This window comes from Cryptotermes secundus, unplaced genomic scaffold, assembly GCF_002891405.2.
Source record: "Cryptotermes secundus unplaced genomic scaffold, Csec_1.0 scaffold24, whole genome shotgun sequence".
NCBI classification, from domain to species: Eukaryota; Metazoa; Arthropoda; class Insecta; order Blattodea; family Kalotermitidae; genus Cryptotermes; species Cryptotermes secundus.
The window spans coordinates 1,411,139-1,433,483 of NW_019718270.1; the positions used below are offsets into that span (position 1 = coordinate 1,411,139).

A 22,345-nucleotide genomic window follows, 5' to 3' on the forward strand; every position below is an offset into this window, starting at 1 on the left:
AAATGAGAATTAAATTATCTCTAATCTAAGAAATCAACACGTAAATAAAAGTTTGTACAATCTGCATCTAGATAATGCATCTAATGGGAATAATCTATGGCATACAATATACCTTAATATTGAAACTGTGATTCAACAAAAAATGAAAACCAAATACGACACTCTAAACAACAAAATTAAAAAACTAAAACAAGATAAAGAAATTAACACCATGTATAATAACACAGCACAACATACGTGTTTTAAGCGTAAAATTAATATGACTGACATAATGTTCACTGATGGTGAATTACACATCCTATATAAAGGACTGAAATATAACCTGCACAAGAAACCCAAAAATTGGATAAAAATGATAGCCCTTGTAGCTGACACCGCTATAAGAACTATACCTCAGAAAAACCAACCTTATATGAAACAATTAGTCCTACAAAAATTAATTAAGAAACAACACGAAAAAAAATAAAATATACATTCAAAAAGAGCAGCGAAACAGTAGCTGGGCGCTGACCTTGATTTTTCTGTTTGTTGTGTTGTGACGGTCAATAAAAGAGTTGTATCAGTTCCCTCAGTAACTGTTCACAGATTTATAAGAGGAATAGAGGAAAGCTGAAGAAGGGAAGGAAGATTCTCAACAAAACTGTGACGTGATGCAGTATCGTACCTAGCACTGTAACCAGCGTAGTAATGATGATGGTGATAACAATAATAATAATAGTCTGTGGGCGTTGCTGTCCATGACGAACCTTATTATTACTATTGGAGGGGGTGGGTTTCCCCATGCACCGCGACTAATAGTCTATTGTACGTCCCCCTTTAATATTCTACCAGTCTCCATACCCTGCCGGTACTGGTGCTCGCTATCAGCCCCGTTCAGCCAGCGAGGCTGGCTGCGGTACCCGATGCTTATCCATCTACCGGAGGCATTGGAAACTACTTGGGCGGGAAACTGTTTACCTAATAATTTTGCTCTGAGGTCTCCTAGAGTCATGAGGATCTTTTACGTCCCGTAAATTTAATGACGAACCTTGCTTTCTGTTTTAGAGTTTCTAAACAATATAGACAATAGGTAGGACTCTTTGGGAGTGAGATGAGCCCCAGAAAATCGCTACCTACACAGGAAAACACATGCAGGGAACAAGTGCATCATATCTATGCCTCGAGTAGGTGTCGAACCCACGATCCCAGTGCTTGAGCGGGCGAAGACATTTCATACCTTAGACGGTTTGACAATTGTGATCGATGTAGTAATCAGCGTATCAGAATTGATTTCCAAAAATTAATGGTACCTACTGTTACAGTAACGTTATTGATTAGTTTTACTTGTGCCTATCATTTTGGCTGGTTACATTGATTGCATCGCTATGCTACATTTGTTCATTTATCTCATCTTGGTGTTTGTTGAGTTCGCGGAGCACCAACATAGAATAAATTACAAAATATGTCGATTAGCCAATCATCTGCACAAGTTGTCTGCCTCTGTGTAGCAGCGCATGACTGGCCGAGCGATTTAACTCGCCACATAACGAACTCAGACTGCATTGTGTTGTATACTCCCCTGAAATATCTGCTTCTGTATGGCAGGATTTCCAGACAGAGGCTCGAGGGTTTCTACCGATCGGCCCTTAACTTATATTCCTTCACAGGTATTAGATCACGTTGCATTATGCTTATTTTATCATACATGAGAAACCTACTGTTTTTACAGCTGGGCGCTCTTTCCTTTCCTCACTCTTTCCCGCCAAATAATTTGTGTTGAACGTTACCACATTTTTGCGTAAAGTCTTATTTTACTCTGTTGCAAGTGGGTGTCTTGTTTGGCTCCGCTCTTCATTTCATTAACTTGCAGCTCGCATTAACACCGATCATGCAACAAGTAACTTAATTTTCTTTCAAAGTAACAATGTTTATAATTACGTTTACCTCCTAGTCACCACTGAGAATCCTCTCATATTGGCTTACATTTTACTTGCTATTGTTTACATAAAATATGATTTTATTAAGTACATTACTTTTTATATCAATTATATAATTATAACTCAGTTAAATTCATTTTTCCAGATCTAGAAAACCGAGATTAGCGGCCGTAGGAATCCGTTGCGCTGACCACGCGACACCCTCTATCCGCAAAATGTTGGCACTAACTTCGCTGACAAGTGACAGTCGCTCGGTCGGTGTAGTTCGCTTACGGCCTAAAGCGACGGAGTTAGTTTAAATTTATTTTTCAAAATGCGTAAGAACGGTAATAAAGCCAATTACAGGAACATGGTGCGTAATAAATAAAGTAAAAGGAAAATGTAAATATAATAATAATAATAATAATATCTCCTGTATCATGTCATTCAGTTTGACATAATTATTTTTTCATTGCATATTGCTCATTAAATTTTATTGTCTGCCAGTATTGCTGTTTATTGTAGTGGAGTGTTAGCATAATTACACGTGGAAGTAAACAGATATGTGTATATTTTCATTACGATACCAACTCCTTGAACTGTGTACCATTTTAAAATTACAAGAGAAATAATTTCAAGTTTACTGAAATGTTTGGCAACAGCCGTTAGTTTGTCATAACTTGTGCACGTTCTACAGACGTCTGACCATCAAGGCATTTAACTTTTTCTGCGTCAGACCCCTTGTGTTAATGACTGCCATTACTACTCTGATTGATATCAGGTCATAATGAATGTGCCTGGACTTATCACGCGAGCTGGAGTCCGGAGATAGGGTTCGTGATGGATTCTTCACAGGATTTCCTTTTCTATCGCACGAACCATGGGTAGACAGAGAAGGAATATAGAACTGAGAGATAGGCGCTTTTCCACTTCCAAATAGAAAGACGAAAAATTGAGTTATGTCAAAGTAAAAGTCTCCGAGACGATAAGTTGCTTTTAGAACTCTCTCTTTCATAACACGGACTGCACTCGAGTTCGTTATTGCAGCTTTCAACGACATATGACGCGTGCAAGGAGCCCAAGAGCTAGGTGGGTAGAATGACTGTTTCTTCTCGGTTAGACTCCATTTAAAGAGGTTGCCTAACTGCAAATATGGCAAAAAGGAAAATGAAATTGCTTTTCCTTACCGATGGAAGAAATGACAGTTGATGTTACTCTTATTTAATATGCGATATATTAAAATTGTTATTCATTTTCGCAACATGTTCCTAAATGTGTTGATATTGACACATAACATTTTTATTTCTTAGGCCTGAGCCGTACCAAAGACTTTACGAAACTCGTAGGCATCAGAGTATTTTTTTCTGCGGAATGAAATTGTTGGCACCGTTTCTTCATACATTACTTGACAAACGGCCCATTTTATTGTCTGTGCATATTTCACGTTACAAAGTGTGACGTGGTATCTATATACAAGCATCTGTGGCATATATGTCATAGAGGTCCAGTTATTTCCCTCCAAATCCAGGTAACAGAAAGCAAACAGAAACTTATCAACAAAGAAAAAATGGATTACAATAACAAATATTTAATAAACAAGCAAATTAATACGTTTGTCTCTATGGCCTTACAGCCCTTTGAACCTTCGCAATTTTTAAGTTTTTTTAATCCTATACACAGTCTGTATACTTCCTTGGAAGGGGGATCAGCCCGTCGCATGGCCACTACCTACACACAGGGCAACACAGATATAGAATAAGAGCATACAGGCATTCATGCCTTGAGTGGAATTCGAAACTACGATCCCAGTGTTCGAGCGGGCGAAGACAGTTTGTGCCTTAGACCGCGCGGACACCGTGTTCGGCAAGTTAACATGCAGTAGTCATATTTGAAGTGTAAACCAACAAACGGATATACGTGGTAGGTTCATTAAGTTCGTGGAATGTGGTTTTATCGCATCATATTACAAGGTATTAACATACACTTACGCAGATGCAAATCGGCCCTCAAAATATTTGCCGTTGGCCGTTATGCAAGTCTGCCAACGTTGGTATAGCTGTCGAAAACATTGCTGAAACATATTGGCAGGAAATTCCCGTACGGCGCTTTGCGGCAATTCCACCAACTTATTGACTGTGGCAGTATAAGGTAACTTAACACAACACAAAAACAAAGAAATGGCATTGATATAATTCAGGTATTGAATGCAAACTTAAAGACATCCAGACGTAACAGGCAAACGGGAGGTATGCTGATGGCCCATTGCATCTTCTTCGACCTTGAATTAAGCCTTCTGGCATGTTCCCATCACAATTAATCTGGAACTATGGATTTTGTACAGCAGATCAATTAGTTAAGATTGGAGCTGAACATCCGTTCATAGGACCTGAACCAGCCTGTGGCATCTCTATAGGAGTTGCCAGAAAGGCAATCAGGGACTGGACAAATATGAATCACAAGAAATACTGTGGATCCTTGACTGGACTCAGGCAAGCAGAGGGACTCATACGAGGACCTCTACTAAAAGAGCTAAGGAACTGTTGAAGTTAAACAGGTACCAGCTAAGATGGGTGGTGGGACTACTTACAGGATACTGTGACCTCAAAGGACACCTATTCAAACTGGGACTAAGTGATACTCCCACTTGTGAGAGGTGTCAAGAAGAAAACGAAACAGCTACACATATCCTGTGCGAATGTGAGGCCTTAGCTTGTTTAAGATTACGTCACTTGGGTCAATACTTTATGGAACCAAGTGACTATTTCGACCCCCCCACGTACAAAATCCTACGCTTCATTCAAATCACAGGATTGCTGAGGGGATAATCAAAAAGGGAAGCACAGTAGATCACTGTAGTTCGCAGTGCAAGGGCCAAGAAGGCCCACCCCTTATACATTCATTCATGGATCTTATAGACAGCTGGTAGGATTCTTTGGGCTCGTTAATTGCCCGTCGCATGACCGGGTCTTCATAGGACAACGTAGAGAGAGAAGAAACGCGGACAGGCATCCGTGCCCCTAGTGGGATTCCAACCCCTGATCCTAGTGTCTGAGGGGCGAAGATACGTCGTGTCTTAGTTCGCACGGTCACTGTGATTGTCGCTAATTACATGAGGTTTCTGAATACAGAATAACTGGCTGAACAATCATCTCTGAAGTGGTCCAAGAATGGGGACATTGCTAGGGGTAAGTCCAGCTACCCTAATCAAGATCTTAGCAGTATTAGTAACAAACACGAGGCCAGTGTACTCATCTACGACGACGGTCAGTCAGTCAGTCAGTCTCTCTTGGAACAAACCACTCATCTGGGGCTTACGATCAGATTTTTATTACTGTCAGACAGTTGTGGGTTTGTTGATGTGGGGATCTCTCTCTGACGAAATTACGGGTCTGTCGTTTATAAATCCTGCTGCCTCTCGCCAGCGCAGTCATTCACGGGTTCGAGTCCCGTGGGACTCGAGACTATATTTTACTCTCTCCGATTCGAGATCTCCCTTTTCGTTGCTTCCTACGACTCACAGGGCTACGGTGGAGATATTCGACCCTGCCTCCGCAAGGGGTAATCTCTCGAATACACGAACTTTTATAAGTGCCACGCCGCCCTGACAGAATTCACAGCCACCAAGAATTCCATTACTGTGTTTTATTAATGCGTTGTCTCGGAAACCATGTATTAATTCCCCAGGCAGAGGTTTGGTTTCATAAGTGTTATCCGTTGCTACGAAACATCTCATATTTAGCAACTTGTTAATTGGCAGCGACTCGTTCACTATTATTCGTTGTAACGGGAACGTGATTTCCAACCCGTTGCTCAGCAATGGACGCCTGCTCTGGCTCTACATTCCGGCTTTCAGACGTCGTGCCACAATATCTACAAGTAAAATAGAGTCTAGTAGGAATAATGCAACGCAGCTTATCCTTCTACGTGATGCAGTATTTAACTCCCGTATCAATGGAACATATTCTACAGCCTGTGGCTAAGATTAAGGCAGTCCACTGTGAAGTTCAAATATCTTAAAATTTTAAATAGTTTATTTGAATTTCGACTTAACATCGTTATGGTTTTGAAATGTGCATCATTTTATACTGATTGGAGAACACCAAAGGGAAAGACAATGACAAAAAACAGTTCTTTCTGAGACTAATTTGTTCTAGTGGTGTTTATTACTGCTGCAATAAACTCCCTTCTTCTGAAATTATATTATTAACCCCAAATTTAGTTTCGCGTATGCTACCACTTTTATGAATACGAGAGAAACCGTTTGGAACAGGTTTGCCAACATTATGGCCCTAATGTCTCTTACTTCTCTCTTTCTTCTCGTTTGGAACAAATTTTCAAGTTGGTGGCTTTTCAGTGTTAAATCGAACTCGACTCTTTATAAAGACGTTCAGAATGCTTCCTTTCAGATGTACACTTCCCTGTTTCCTTCCCTTTCCCGTCTTGCTTCTCGTTTTGCTTTCAAGCTCAAGTTTTCTAAATTCCATACGAAGGGCAGGGAACGACAAGCGAAACAAAACATTCGCTAACAGTTTCACGGCCTTGTGGTTTCTTTCAAACGACTCAGAGTCAATCTGGGGCCATGTTTTGATACCTTGAGCGCCATGTCCTCTGTTAGGGGTGTTCAGCTTACAGAATTTTACTAAATCCTCATATAAGAACATCTGGTGCAAGAATATATACGAAAACAAATACTGTTGTATTTTATTTATATAGACTATAATCAAGGTTTAGGCCGCGCCATAGCTCAAGCGGTTAGTCGCTGGCTTCCCACCACGGCGGCCCGGCTTCGATCCCGGGTCTGGTCTAGTGGTGGACAAAGTGGCACTGGGGCAGGTTTTCTCCGAGTACTTCGGTTTCCCCTGACAATCTTAATTCCTCCAGTTGCTCCACAATCACCCCCACCTATCATCTGGGGCTGGTACAATAGGCCAGAGAATTTGAGAACCCAGTGCTAAGGAGGATATTTGCACATAAGAACCTGGGGCTGCAGAGGACTGCTTAACGTTTAGTAGAAGACATTAAGGGTAAGGGGGGCTGTTCGGAAGACCTAGACGCCAATGGGTGGATCACGCAGAATTCCCCGCGGGAAATGAGCGCAGTATCCTGTTGGATGGCAGAATCATTGAGCACCAGAAGAAGTCTAGTCAGGGTAAAGAAAGTTGTCCCTTTGCTTAATTAATTAGGCATTTTTGCCATGAAAATGTATGGGGAAGTGATGGTATAGCTGCAACATTCTTTAACTCAGTTATACTTAGAAGTGAGTGATAGCTTCACACCCTGACCTCTTTATCCCTTGGGAAAGAATTTTTGTACGCATTGGACACGAGGATTGGTGGGCCCGGAGCCTGTCTGAACGCTATGGAATAAAAAAAGAACTCTCTTTCCCCCTGCGGGGATTGAACCCCGGCCCTCCAGTCAGGATAACACTAATATTTTTTATATTAGTTACTGCGAGAAAACCTTTAACTAACGAGATCATACAGCGTTGGATGGCAGAAAAAAACGGATAATTATAAATCACTTGCGCGGAAGCGGCTGTGACCTAAACGAAGATCAATACCGGGGTTTGCCTGGGTGCTCTGAGGAAACCCACGAAAAACAATAAGGATGGCTAAAGCCTAGGCCGATATTCGAAAGGAGATACTCCTGTATACAAGTATACTATGCCTAGAACACTGCCTTTATACCCACCTGTTCGGTGGTAGGGTTAACTTGACAGTATAACGATAGTCATTAGTATTACAGCCTCAGTGAGAAATACAGTAATTAATCAAGCAGATAAAGCGAAATTTTCATTTTCGATAGGTATCAGTAGGCCTTCATTTTACTTTAAGATCACTATCTTCCGGGATATAACGCCACATAGTCCGCTGAAAGTCGGCAGATATTTCGTAGGAACATATCGCCTTCATCTGGTAACCAGAGGCACCTGCTTTCTAGCTCGGCTTATTCTTCCACCCTGAAGATGAAGACGATATATTCCTCCGAAACATCGGTTGCCTTTCAAAGGACTACAAGACGTTAGATCCCAGAAGATACTACTCTTCATAACCACGTTTGTGAGAACCTCAAATACTGCGTTTATACTACGTGTGTACACTTTTCTCTCATAAATTGATTTGTGGTTAGATTAATTAAAAATACGAATTTGGCGCTTCTTGAGCAAGAGTTCCAGTCTTGGATGCCCTGTATATGTATTTCAGTGCCGATAGATTCTTTCATAAATTGTGAGTACCGACGGTCAAGAAGGGATGTAGCTGAGGGCATTATATTTCTGTCCCCTGCAATCACCGTAATCTTCAGGGACAGTGATCCATATTTTGCAGGTGTTGCTTCAATATATACGGTTCTCATATTTATGTTCAACTAAATGTGTTAAAATACTTCAGATGAGTTTATTATGATAATTTTATGTAATTTGATAGCAAAATTTTGATAGAAGACGTGTGCTTTTGAAGAGGTAATATACAAAATTGAAGGAAAAAGTGAAACGTGAAAATTGCCGAAGTCTAGACTTATAAATTGTTTTCCCTCTTACATGCGTATAATCCGCCTGAGATATATTCAAAGCAGACCAGAGCTGTCAAGCGTTCTGCGACATCTGTTATCAATATTACATGTGACGCAAGGAAAGGAGTTTTTGAGAACCACTTCTTTAGAATTTTGACAGTAACGAAGAAAATTTATCTTATGGTTACGATCATATGAAGAAAGTATTTACATATTTTAAAATACGATCGAAAAATCCGGCGTAGATTGAGGAACGCAACAAATAAAACTAATAAACTGAAATTTTATATGATAGTTACATTGCCGAATCAGCTCGTTCCTCGTTCGCGGATTTTTCTACCATGAAGATGGAGGAGATACATTCCTCTGAAACGTCGCGTCACACAAGATCTACACGGCGTCACATCCTCAGATCCCACAAATTTATACTATTAATTTAAATTGTGCAGCAGTGAGACGACTAAAACTGAAATAAATTCAAATATTGCTGTGTATCGCAAACTTGAGAATACCACGTGCTTTTAGTTTTGTGCAGGGGGGACAAAGTTCTTGTTGTCTGCGTTTCAACATACGTGTATGTATTGCTTGTCTCATAGCTGATACATCTGTATATAATTCAGTACAGCAGGTTATGCTTGAGGTGCACCAAACGCGTTGGTTAGCCATGTCGTCAGGTCACTAATTTTTAATGACTCCAGCGTTCAACTAATCACAAAGCTATCTGTATATTGTTTGATATTCAAAGTCATTTACTTTCACTAAGAATTCTGAAATGACATGTCGCGTGTAATATTTAAGCTTGTTCTGTTTCTATTGAAAGCCACGGACAATCAATAAACTATTTACATGTTTCATGTAGCAAAAGGTAGGCTTGTGACTTTCCGAGAACTGCTTATTAGAAGCGTTCGTGCCTCTCTTTACTGTCTTCGCAATGAATTTCGGATTACTAAACGGGTTTTCATGGGAATTTGTATTGCGATCGATGTTCCCCGATCCTATGATTTCGAAATTTAGGTTTTTGTAGGATCTTCAGAACTATATTTTCGGGTTTTTTGCTTGGAACAGTTCTGACGCTTTCGATGATGCATTCCTCCGAAATTAATTTTGCTGTTAATCGGGATGCCACTGGAAGAAGCCAATGAGCAACAGGAGAGCTCTGTGAATCGTGGTGCATCTCGAAGCTGGGAAGCAGAATTTCCTATATTGAAATAAATCGACAGTCCTTTGTACTCTTCAAGGAGAATGTTGTAGCAATCCAGGTTGTTTACAATTACTGTCACAGGTCCAAATGTATTGTAACAGATTTGATCAAAGCATTGCCAGGCAACAGCTCTCTAACACGAATGGAGGCAACAATAGAAGGGAAATTGTGTTTTCTATGCGATCCGAGCCGAACAAAAACAATGAGAAATAGGAAGTCTGCTGCCAGGCAACGCAGCTTTAAACATGCATCCACAATAATTGGAGACGGTCTTTTCTATGGGGTCCGTGCAAAAGAGTTATCTTAAAAACAAACGGCACTACGAGTTCAGTTCTGAGCTTTCAGTAGAAAATAGCCACGGAAGGTTCGTCGTGGAAAAAGACATGGTGTGTCATTGGAAGATTTTATTCTTGTGTAATACTTGGAGAGAATGATTCAGTGAGACTTTTAAGAGTTCCTACGTTTTAGTTGTACCAGGAGAGGGTCAGTGCATGTGTGAATCAGAGATACCGCTCTATTTACATGTGATTAAGAGAACTTGTAGCAAAGGTGTTAATCCAATCATCCGAACTAGAACCCGTCATTTTCGCCGCGCGTACCACCCTACTCATGACAGTACGATGTATCGACATAATTCCCGATGCCAGTAAGCAAGCAATTTAGAAGAATAGTAGATGAGTTGGGAAACTCTTGAGCACCCATTTACAGTCCAGGCTCTGTTTGCATCAGTTTCAGTACGTCTGGGCCGCCATAGCGATCGGCGGAAACTGAGAAACAATTAACAGGTCCAGCAATATGTCCGCCATTTCCTGAGGACCTCTCCGATAACTTGCATGCAGCTGGATTCTGGGAACTCGTACACAGACCGTAAATGTGTGCGTGTGAAACTGGTCGGAAGGGGGGGGGGCTGCAGTAGGTGTACAGTTTACAAGTTCTGGAATTCATTGAACATTCTCATATTTAAGTGCTCCAACAGCATGCTCTGTACACTGAAATTACATGGAAGGATGGTGAGGTGGGGCGATCAGGTAAGAGTATGTGGGTTCGAGTTTTTTTTAATAAAGCTATATCAACTGTAGCGGCATTTGAACCCCGTGATCGCAATTAATGAACCTGAAAGAACGTGAAGAGAAGCAGCCATGGTTTTTTCGAGGTACCATCTCGATAGCATCATGGAGGAGCTGAGGAAAACTACGAAAATGTTATTATTATCATTGTCACGGCCGAAATTTGAATGGGACTCCTGTCAATGACAGTCAGACGCCTTTCCACTTCAACACTTAAGCTTGAGTTTCCTCGGGTAACGGTACCGTAATCAAGCGGCCGTAATATGGCGGTGAATGACGTGAATAAAACGTTGCCATGGAAACAAAGGAACATGGTTTCCATGGCAACGTTTTAGTGACGTCATTCACCGTCATATTACGGCCGCTGGATTACGGTACCACTACCCGAGGAAACCCAAGCTTAACTCGGTGATCAGTTCACCGTATTCAAAATGTCGGCAGTTTCCTCTGTGATGATTCCGTTCCTATGTTAGTCGGGAATACGCAAGTGTAGCCACCAAAACAGCAACCTGGGCGAAATCCGAATGGGAAATTGCCGAAATAAATTCTAGGGCCTTATCGCTTCGATAAACTTCTCAGTCCTGACAGCGCCTGGCATCGCTGTGGATTCGGCAAGTGGCTGACTTCAAAGGAGAAGTCCAGAGGAATGCCCAAACGCTGTACCAGGAAGGAACGATGTTTTCAATTCTTCTTCCGTGTATTCGTATTATATGTTGTTCACTGCAGTATGAATTGGTATATGACAAATTCTCTACAGCAAGTTTACACTCGGTTTTGGAATAATATTTGTGTAGTTTATAATTTTATAATTTCCATTCAATACGACTCTCTCCATTACAGAATCCTAGAAAGTTTGGAAGTTAAGAACTGTTAAACGTGGGGTAAGACTTCCGGAGCTCTGTATCATAGCGAACTTTAAAAAATGAAGCCATTTGCATGACGAGTAACAAATTATTATCAAACGATGCGTAATTAGCTTTTGCTTATGAATTCTATCACGAAGTAATTATACGATGAATTCTTTACGATTTCAAATATAATGTGTATTTTAAATTGTTTCGATCTGTTGGAATTGTAAACGTGGAAACTTAAAATAATGTAATAATCATAAACTTGATAAACTGATGAATTACGCCTACTTTCTGCATGCAGAAATGTTGGTTGAAAGGAAGAGTTTGAAGGAGCCAGTGTCTCTTATTATTAACGAATAATATCTGCCCATCGATCCTGTGAAAATATATTTCTAAAAATCTATTTTAATGCATAAATATTACAGTAGTATTAGAACTTCAAATCTGTTATTGCCATTAATTTTTATTAGTTCTTCATTCTTGATATAGTACATATATTCAACCACGCATTTTCAAATGCAGAGCCAAGTTTTAGGATGGCTTCTTTGCTATAAATCGGAAAATTTGGGGAAGGGAGCGGCCATTTTTAAGATATCAATGACGTATTTCCTTGAAGAAACTGAGGAATATCACGGGAAATGTCACTCAGCATATCCGAAGTACTCTTCGAGATGAGAACAGGAACACAAAACAAGACTCGTAAGCAGTTACCTTCAGATGTTAGTTATTTATAGCAATAAAACTGCATAATGAGGGTTGCTTCATAATTTGCACACTTCATCAGCTGACAAGCAAATACACAGAGGGAACAAGAACTCATGAACCGAAAAAGATGCAAAGAAGTTAAGAGTATTTGAACATAAAATAATCACAAAATGAGGGTTATAAAACTAAGAACACGTCTGGATTAAAATTTGGTATCAAAATTTGTGGATGTGACATGGCAGTGTAATTAAAAGTTTGCGGTATGATTTTCTAGAAAACCGAGATTAACGGCCGTGGGGATACGTTGTGCTGACCACGCGACACCCTCTGTCCGCTAAAGTTGGTACTAACTTCGCCGACAAGCGGCGGTGGCCCAGGTGCTGCGCTGTGTCCGGTGTTGTGGTGCTAACAGAAGCACTGAAGCACTCTGGTGGTCATTCTGCTCCCATGTCACATTGAAGCTAAACATCGCTGCATTGAATGTGGGTGCGAGTTCAGCCGGCACTGGATTGTCTGTTACCAGTGACAGTTCCAGCTAGGCGCCACTGGTCACGGTCATTAAGCACCCGTGGTCGGCTTCTGCGCTGTCCACCATGGGTGGTAATGCTTTCCATGAGGTATTCCCGGTACACACGTGACACCGTGGGCTCAGGAATGTTGAATGACCCCACAACTCCGGAAATGGAATGTCCCATCCGACTGGCACCCACTATCATGCCCCTTTCGAACTCCGATAATTCACATCGCCTTGTCATGAGCAGACTGGCCGGTGTTCAACCTGACTCACGAGACAATACCTCAAAACTGATCCATGTCTGGGCATTCCAAAGCTGTCAAAAGAAGGTGGCACAACTTATAAGTAAATTTACATACCGCTGTCATATGACTTGAAGGTAAATCCACACCCAAGGAGTCATTTGTAGGTTCTTCTTGTTCTCACTATATCTCTATATAAGAGACCCAATTATTCAATAAAAATAGTGGGTTTATATACACCTATATGTATTGTCATTTGTATAAGTCACTATAGACGTCGTTTTAATTGGTAATTGGATTTATTGACCACTTACAGAGAGTTATTAAAAGTAACTACAGAACTATCTTTAAATCACACACTCTGCAGATCACAAGCAGCACGTACTAAGTCGTCTAAGTCTGTTGGCGTCTCACCAGTCGTTGCCTGATAGCGGCGTCCAACAGTGGCAATTCCCCGTACTGTGGGTTTCTGAACTATCCCCGTCGCTGAGACACCATATTCTAATAATAGCTCAAAACGACTGAATTGAAGTTCACTAACTCACCAGTAAACTCTTCATTTCCTTGCACAGCACTGCGCTAACTAACTCAGAGACTAATTCTCAGTAATTGTCCTGCTTATAACATTTCAGCACAGACCCAATAGAAAACACCTTTCCTTTGTTGCTTGGTGAACCCCACAGAAAACACTGTTCTTCTGTTGCTGTTCAATTGTTGCTTAGCGGACTGCACAGGAAACATTGCTTCTCAGGTAGTTCATTGGTCTATGTTAGGAATCTGTTGCCTAGGACCGGGCGTTGTTTACAGAGTCAGTACTTAGCAACGGGTCTACATGCTACAGTATGTATGACATACACACACACACACACACAGACATGCAGACCAACCCTGTAATTCGGATGAAGTATGCAGTAATAATACGCCTATAATAGTTGCTAATTTTCTTAAGTTATGAACCCATATAATTCCATTAGTTTTCCTACAGGCATTTTGAATCACTTTTTAGCACGCGTTACATACCTAGAACAATAGTAAAATGAAAGTTAAAGATAATTTGGCCTGGATTCAACTGGCACAAAATAGGATGAAGTGGCTGGTTGTCGGGTACCATGAAAGACGAAGAATTTATTTACCAATTAAGCTGTACCAGCTTATACAGAAGAATTCTGCTCTATGTAGTTAACTGATAGATATTCTCTAAAAGCACAATGATTATAGATAACTTCTTTCTTCTCAGAGGGCAGCACGTGATGTCGTTTGCACATACATTGAGAGTAAATGTGGAAATTGAAATATCTAAATTTAAACAAATGTCCTTGCATGGACGATGTTTCCTAAGTCGGTCAATAAATAGCCACTTGTGGAACTGGCATGAATATCGTCACCATCTTGGGAACTCATTAAATCTTACCCTGAGCCAAGTTAACCCAAATCACTTATAATCAGCGTGTGTCAAAGATTACGTTTAACATTATCTTCCGAGTTAAAGGTAGAACGTGTGGTCTCGTGAGATATTTTAACCTTTTCAGATTTGAGGTTTTCACGGCGGTGACTATGAAGAATGCCGTTTTCTGGGATGTGGGGCAGTGTAGATATTTCGTTAACGGACTTTTCGGAGGAACCTATCGCCTCCATATTCAGGGTATAAAAACTCCGCTGCTCACGCTGGTTCATCGCTCGCGGATTTCTTATACCCTGAAGATGGAGGCCATACGTTCCTCCGAAACGTCGGTTAACAAAATATCTACATAGCGCCTCATCCAAGAAGACGGAATTCTTCATTTTTAACTAATTTTTATATGTAACTTTTATCTCTCCTTGGCGTAGACATTTTTCTTTAATCTGCGTAACAATATATAGGAGAATATAGACACCACACAGCGGAAGAATTGCTTATACACATGATTTATTTTTATGAGACTGGGAGCTGGTTGTTTGAGGAACCCCTGAGTATCTCCGAAGTTCGGTTACGCCTGAACTATGGAGTTCGGTTGCGTGGCTGGATCGACTGCCTCTAGCCGATATAACACAACTTGGAAGTGACTTTCTCAAATGTACCGTGCAAGCAGAACATCCCCTATTTCCCCTTCGACCCCCGCTCCCATTCGTCTTACGGCGAAATCGGATTGACTACACAAGCATGTAATTCTAGACATGAGAACATAAAATGAAGAACACAACGAAATTGTCGTTCTTTATGGAATGACACTGATGTTCTGACATGACTAACTTCCATTTACACAGAATTACGGCAGCTGCTACAAACATAGAGCTACCGAGGCAAACTACTGCTGCTTGTTTGGTTTACTCCTCCACCGTGACAGTGGAGGTAGTGCATTTCTCCGAAACGCTTATAAACTTCTACTAGACTAGAAGGAGTAACGTCCTAGAAGATATCATTCTTCATAGTCACTGTCGCGAGAAACTCCAGTCTCACAAAATTTTATACTTATTTTTGAGGCGGCTAGTCAACAGTATCTATTTCTCTGTCTATCTATCTAGCTTTTTGTCTGTCTATCTATCTATGGATCTACAGCCCTTTGTTTGGTCTTGACAGCTCTTTCAGTTCTTTATCTTTTTTACGTAGCCTGTAGACCTCCTTAGACAAGGGCTCAGCCCGTCGCAAGATCGCTATCTACACACACAGGACAAGGAAAACAGAGTAAACGCACGCAAACATCCATGCCTCAAGTGGGACTCGAACCCAATCCCAGTGTTTGAGCGGCGAAGACAGTTCATGCTTAGACCTTAGACCGCGCGGCCACTGTGATCGGCAGTCAAAGGTAGAGATACTACAATTCCAGAATTCATTCCATTTTTGGTATACTTAAGCGATGGAAAGAGGCTAAAAGTTATTTTTTCCTCAAATTTTGTTAAATATGGACATCATGGAACATTTTTAAAAATTAACTGCTGCACCTTCACGGGCTTGTGTGTCATGTTCCAATTTACGTTCGATGAGCGACTTCGGTCAATTATGTGAAATTCCTTGTGAATTTCGTGCATTTCAATGGTTAATATACACAGGAACAAAATTTATATTAATATAACAAATTTATTGGCGATATTATTTACTAAATTTTTGTGAATATCTATTGTTTGTGGGTTTAACTTTGGCATGTTTTGTGCCTTTCAAGAAAAGCATAAAATGTAAACTTATGTGATTGTGTCATATTAAAGTTGTACTAAAAATTTACAATAAATAAGGGGTGCCCAAAAGAAGCTTTTTGTATCACTGTCCTCTCTTCTGTCGATACAGCATTGCTCGGCTCGTCGCTGTGTAAAGTATTTTCAAGATGCATTGAAAATTAATTTTCTCATTCGCAAGCCTTACGGCGTAGAAGATTTTGTTTTTGTTAAAAGTGATTCAATTTTTTCCATTTTAACCTCTTGATTCTCCCTCATCTGAAAAGAGCTGTGGATGATTATCATAGTTTTTTTCCCCTTGGCACTACAGCCCTCATTTGGGCCTAGGCCTACCTCCATGAACTTCTCCGTTCACTTCGGTTTTTCTAGATCTTACACATTCGGTAGGACTCCTTGGGAGGGTGATCAGCTCGTCGCAAGGCCTCTACCTGTACACAAACACAGAAAAAACGCACACAAACATTCATGCCCTGAGTGGGATTCGAACCCACGATCTCCGCTTCCGAGCGAGCGAAGACAGTGCATGCCTTAGACCGCTCGGCTACCGTGACGGGCGATTATCATAGTTACTCTGTCCTAATCAGTTATTACATTGCATCTAAATTTTGCTAACGCTGACTGTCCTCTTCAGTATTATTTTATGACAACAATTTCTCTTGATTTTCCTCATTTTGAATACTTATTGCATACATAGGTTACATATTAGACCGACATCGTTATACAAGCCGTATAGGCCTAACTCTGCTAAACTTTGCTAATCATGATTATATTCTTCTGAGTTCTTATGGATAACAGTTTCGTCTGATTTAATTTTTAAAACGTAAAATTAGACCCAGGAACTAATTTTGTTTTGAAATTTACAGAAACAGATATAGTATCACTGTGTGTTGGGACGTCTCACAGGCGCAGGAAACTTCCGATTCTCCGGTCTCCGAGAATCCGGAATTCTCATGCAAGTGGCAAAACTCTTCAAAGAAATTATACCGTTCTATGAACTTACCTCAAAGTTATATTTGCACACCCTCCAAGCTGTAGTTCGCCTAGTCCGTCGTCTTCCTTCACACGGGCGCTACTGCGATGCGTGGTTGCTGCAGAAGTTAGTTGCATCTCTGATCATGTTTCAGTACATCCATCAGTGTACCTTTCTCCTAAGAAGATTACAGGGCAAGAACTAAAGCGGCAATACGTTTATGCTGTTATCAAACTTAAATATGGTCGAAATATCAGGAGACTCAAATAATGGCAAAATCGCCTGAAAATTACGCTCTGCCATGAGTCCCTTTGCAGGTCACAGTAGCCGAGCGGTCTAAGGTATGCACTGTCTTCGCTCGCTCGGAAGCCGAGATCGTGGGTTCGAATCCCACTCAGGTCACGAATGTTTGTGTGCGTTTTTCTGTGTTTGTCTAAAGGTAGAGGCCTTGCGACGAGCTGATCACTCGCCCAAGGAGTCCTACCGAATGTGTAAGATCTAGAAAAACCGAAGTGAACGGAGTTCATGGACGTAGGCCTAGGCCCACTGGGGCTGTAGTGCCAAGGGGGGAAAAATAAGTCCCTTTACGCAGCCGGAATATTTATATAGCCCGCACACCCCATTTCCATATACGCCGGATAACGTTGAATTTGAATGAATGTATAAGGGGTGGGCCTTCTCGGCCCTTGCACCGCGACCTACAGTGATCTATTGTGCTTCCCCTTTTGATTATCCCCTCGGCAATCCTGCGCTTCGAATGAAGCGTAAGATTAACGTTGAGTTTACTGTAGTCAGTTTCCTCAGCGTATGTGTAAGTGCGCTGGCTTTTTTTTTTCCTCGGCACTACAGCCCCAGTGGGCCTAGGCCTACCTCCATGAACTTCTCCGTCCACTTCGGTTTTATAGCTCTTACACACTCGGTAGGACTCCTTGGGCGGGTGATCAGCTCGTCGCAAGGCCTCTACCTGTACACAAACACAGAAAAACGCACACAAATATCCATGTCCTGAGTGGGATTCGAACCCACGATCCCAGCTTCCGAACGCGCGAAGACAGTACATGCCTTAGACCGCTCGGCTATCGAGACCGGCGCGCTGGCTTTTACTGTTGTATATTTTAATAGTAGGCTACACAATTTATTATGTAAGGAGGGATGAATGATGGATCTAAGGATTGCATGGAAATATTAATTGGAATACCTAAAGGGAACAGGCTAATTGTTAGAATTAGGAGTGGATGGGAAGATGTTGCTCTAGGCAATAACCGTGAGGCAAGTAGAAACATCAGTTACTAAGCAACGGCTTCGCAAATAAACATGTTTCTACAGCAATATTTGGATACAACAATAATGGAATGTTGTGTTTTCTATGCTGTCTGTGCCGAGATATTATAATCAAGACAAGTCTAAACTTGGAATTTTCGGCCAGTCTGATCAAACTTAAGATTTTTCTCCCTCAAAGAAAAACGAGAGTTTCGGTATAAGGCGAAATGTCTACGCCAAGGGATAACAAGCAATGGTGCCTCAATATTCCTTCCTGTCCCCAACATTGTGCATTATGTTATAAATCATACCAAACACCAAGTGTTTATCATGCTCTCTTTGCCGATGACACTTTTGTGTATGCCATGGATCGCAGAGAGGGTTTGTTCTCAGAGCGCTACAACACAGTCTGAATTCAATTGAGGCGTGGTTCAAGCGCTGGAACATTGAAATCGATGAAGAAAAACTCGTGCCGTCTACTTCTCTCATTGACATAGATCGCCTGAGGTTCATCTCATGTTGAACGCATGGGATATTGCCTTTGTGAATCATGAAAATTACCTCGGTGTTATCTTCGACAAGAGGATTACATGGAGACCGCATATAGAAACGATGGAATCCAAGGCCTTCAGAATATTTATTAGAGTCTATTTCTTGCCCAAAATCAAACTATTATACGCTAACATTAAACTAACACTCCATAAAATAGTAATTAGGTCAGTATTGACTTATGCTTGCCACTAAGTTTGACTGTGGTAAATGTGGCTGTGCTGGCGAGTGTCCACAGCAATTGTAAACGACAGAGTCGTCCTCTCGTCAGAGAGGGCGTCCCACGTGAACAAATCCACAACTATCTGACATAACAAAAATCTGCCCTGGGCCTCAGATGTGGCTTGACACCAAGACAGACTGGCTGACTGACCGTCAGTAGTAACGTAACTTTGGCTCTGACTTTAAATTCGACTTTGACTTTGAGTTAGTCTAGTGTTGCTGTAGCTGAGGCCGGGGACAGTTCGGAACCCAAAGGAGGGGAACATCAACCGTTAGAAGCCGTTACCAGAAAACTGGTGAAGACATAGAAGACTTAAATGTGTGCTCTAGTGAACTGTAAAGTGCGTGAATTAGTGAAGCGGCAAATCCAATTACTAATCCAACCCCCATCTATACTAGCACTTTTACACTGACGGTATTATTAAAGTGAACTTGAAAGAATATGCTGTCAGAGTAAGAACTAAAATCACGAGGGTCAGGATAAGTTTTATTGGTGGACTCCTTTAAATAAGGCAGTAATATTTATTATTCCACAGAGAGCGGCAGTCTATTGAGCAGATAAGCGAACACTTACAATATGCCCTCTGCTTTATGATGTTATTGGAGTGGATGGATAAGGGCTGGACCAATGGGATTCGATTCTCATTAGGTGCAAGGACAGTTGTCTTCCCCACCACCTCCAAACCGAACCTGGGACCCAATTTGACTGCCATCCAGGGGGTAATGGAAAAGAGTTTTCGAGTCCGTAAGCGAATGATATTAATGTGATACGCAAATTATAATCTGAATTTCTTCCTAATCAGAATCCTTAGAACCGACTATCGGCACCAGACAATGGCAGGCTTGAGACACGATACGCCCAACTGCCTGCCAATGCACCTGCTGTTCAAAACTTTTAGCGCCGCTTTGCTGCCCTTTCTCTCTTGCTCCGGGACTCGGGGGCACGCTGCCTCCGTTACTAAAAATTTTATGATCACTTCACCTTGTCGCGTGATGAAGCGTTAAAATAAATTCTTTATAAGATAAATTTCCTCCCTTTGATGTTCTTTTATGGAAAGCCATAACGCATAAAACAATTTCCAGCGGTATCATTTCTCATAAGTGTCACCTGAAGTTTACACTGTAAATTGCAAATTACTTGTACAGAACTACTACTTATCACCGTCTTTCAAACACGAATTACCGTGCTGCTGTATAATATAAGCTATTTTTCTTGAAAATTTTGGAAAGACAGTCACAAAAAAATTAGGTTGGACGATATTCCTGCAATTTGAAAAGTGATGTTGCTAAATTCTCTTTTAAACATTAAATGTGTTATACTTAAGATCTTAGTGTCGAAATATAATTGGAACTATTCTGTTGTACTGTGAGAAATTAAGAAGCTGACGATAGATTTGTCTACAGCAACTTATATATTCACAACTCTGCATTACAGGCAAAACAGCGTCCTCATAGATCTGCACACTTTCCAGTTCACCGTTCCATACGAAATAGGGGTTTCAGCCTTCATTAGTCGTCTTTTGGCAATGGATTTATCACAGCTTTGTCGTAACTTCAAATCACAAACGAAGACTTCTTGGCACAACCTAATTCCTTTCTTGCCATTCGTCTTCGTCTGCCATCTCCGGAACTCGACCCAATTCCCTTCCAACTGCTGTTCCGTCCTGCCTGCTACTCTGTTTTATACTTTTCCTGTCCTAGTGAACACTTCTTATGACCACTTCGCACGAACTCAACTGAAAACATCGTCTTCTATTGTCCAGAATGCATGTTATTGGTTCGTTACTTAACAATGGATGACCTATTTTTAAGCGCTTGTTTTGCAGGAATGCTTTTAGTGGGCCGTTGCCTAGCACTGAATATACATGTCTCAATATTATATTATTTGTTGACTGGTTAGCTGGTGGTTTTTTTTTACGTTATTGTATTAAATGCAGGATAATTTCTCGTCGGCTGTAGTGAGACAATTTTGAGTAGGTGAGTTATGAAAGAAAGGGGAGTAAACAGTTGTGGTCTTCCGAAATAGTATCTTAGAGTAGGACATGGCGACTCCCTGTTATGTACTTACAGATATTTTGCTTGTAGTTATCTTACCGTTTGCTGCTCGATGCTACATTTTCTTGAAACTTTATACAGAGAAATAAAGAATTAAGGAAGAATGGCACGGCAGTTGCACGTCTAGGAATTGAAAGACATAAACCAGCGTGACGAACTCCCGGGGCAAATAAAAGATATGGCTTCTGACATGACCACAAAGTCTCATCTTCTGTTATTTATTTACGTACGTCTCGCCAACTGCACTAGTTATACATACCCGAGTCATAGGATGACTGCTAATGATGAATTGGAAATCACGTGTAAGGAACATGCAGGCAGACCTAGATGCAAGACTGGCAAGAGGATCTGAGAAGAACCACGAAGAATGTATATTCGTATAGGGTGTTTTCCGGCTTGTATGTGGACCTACTGAATAGGAATGTCAGTGCTTCATGACTACACTGAGGATCTCGTTAACTGTGGTGGTCAAATTTATAAGGAAACGTATTTAGCAAAGAGCAAAATTCCATTTCTTTCACAACTGACTTGCCTTTGCCTCTCCAGTACGTAAGAAATAGGCCTCAGTACAATATACGAGTTTCATTATGTGTAATTAGTCCCGCAGTGTGACGGCAAGAAAGTAGAATGAGCAAAGAAGGGATATTTTATAATGGAGCAAACTTCATTGTGATTTTCGAAAAAACGGACTGTCTTACGAAACGTTTGTAATACTTCTAATTGTAATTATTTCTCCGAAAATAGAAAGTTAGAATATTTGAATAATGATCAAGAGTGGTGTAAATATTAGAAGTTGTGGAACCGACTGCAATTTTATCAAGAAATTGAATTCCAAGTCGGAAGAGTTTGTTTGCCTAAAGTTAAGAGCGGTAGGCCCAATATTGATGATGTTGAATGCAACAACAAAAGCAGGAACAGGGTGTAAGACATAGATGTGATGACGTCAACTAGACACACCTGATTCTGGATGGTATGCTGTTGTGTACACGCCAGTGAAACGTCGGAATTCGTATTGGAGGAGGCGAGAGATGAATATCTGTTAGATTCTGGAGAAGCATTCCGCTCCATGGAATTGATAGCGTAGTTATAATTCCAGATCCGGAAATATATTACATCCGGTATCTGTAGATTTAGGGAAGGCATATGATTCCCCTTAG

The 22,345-nt window shown here is 41.0% G+C and overlaps 1 protein-coding gene across 1 annotated transcript in view; it reads left to right on the forward strand.

Annotated features, from left to right (window-relative positions):
* LOC111867528 (cell adhesion molecule 3) overlaps positions 1-22,345 on the forward strand; it is a gene marked incomplete at its 3' end in the record, with an annotated part of 755,050 nt that overhangs the window by 567,645 nt on the left and 165,060 nt on the right. The gene's annotated exons all lie outside the window — the stretch shown is intronic.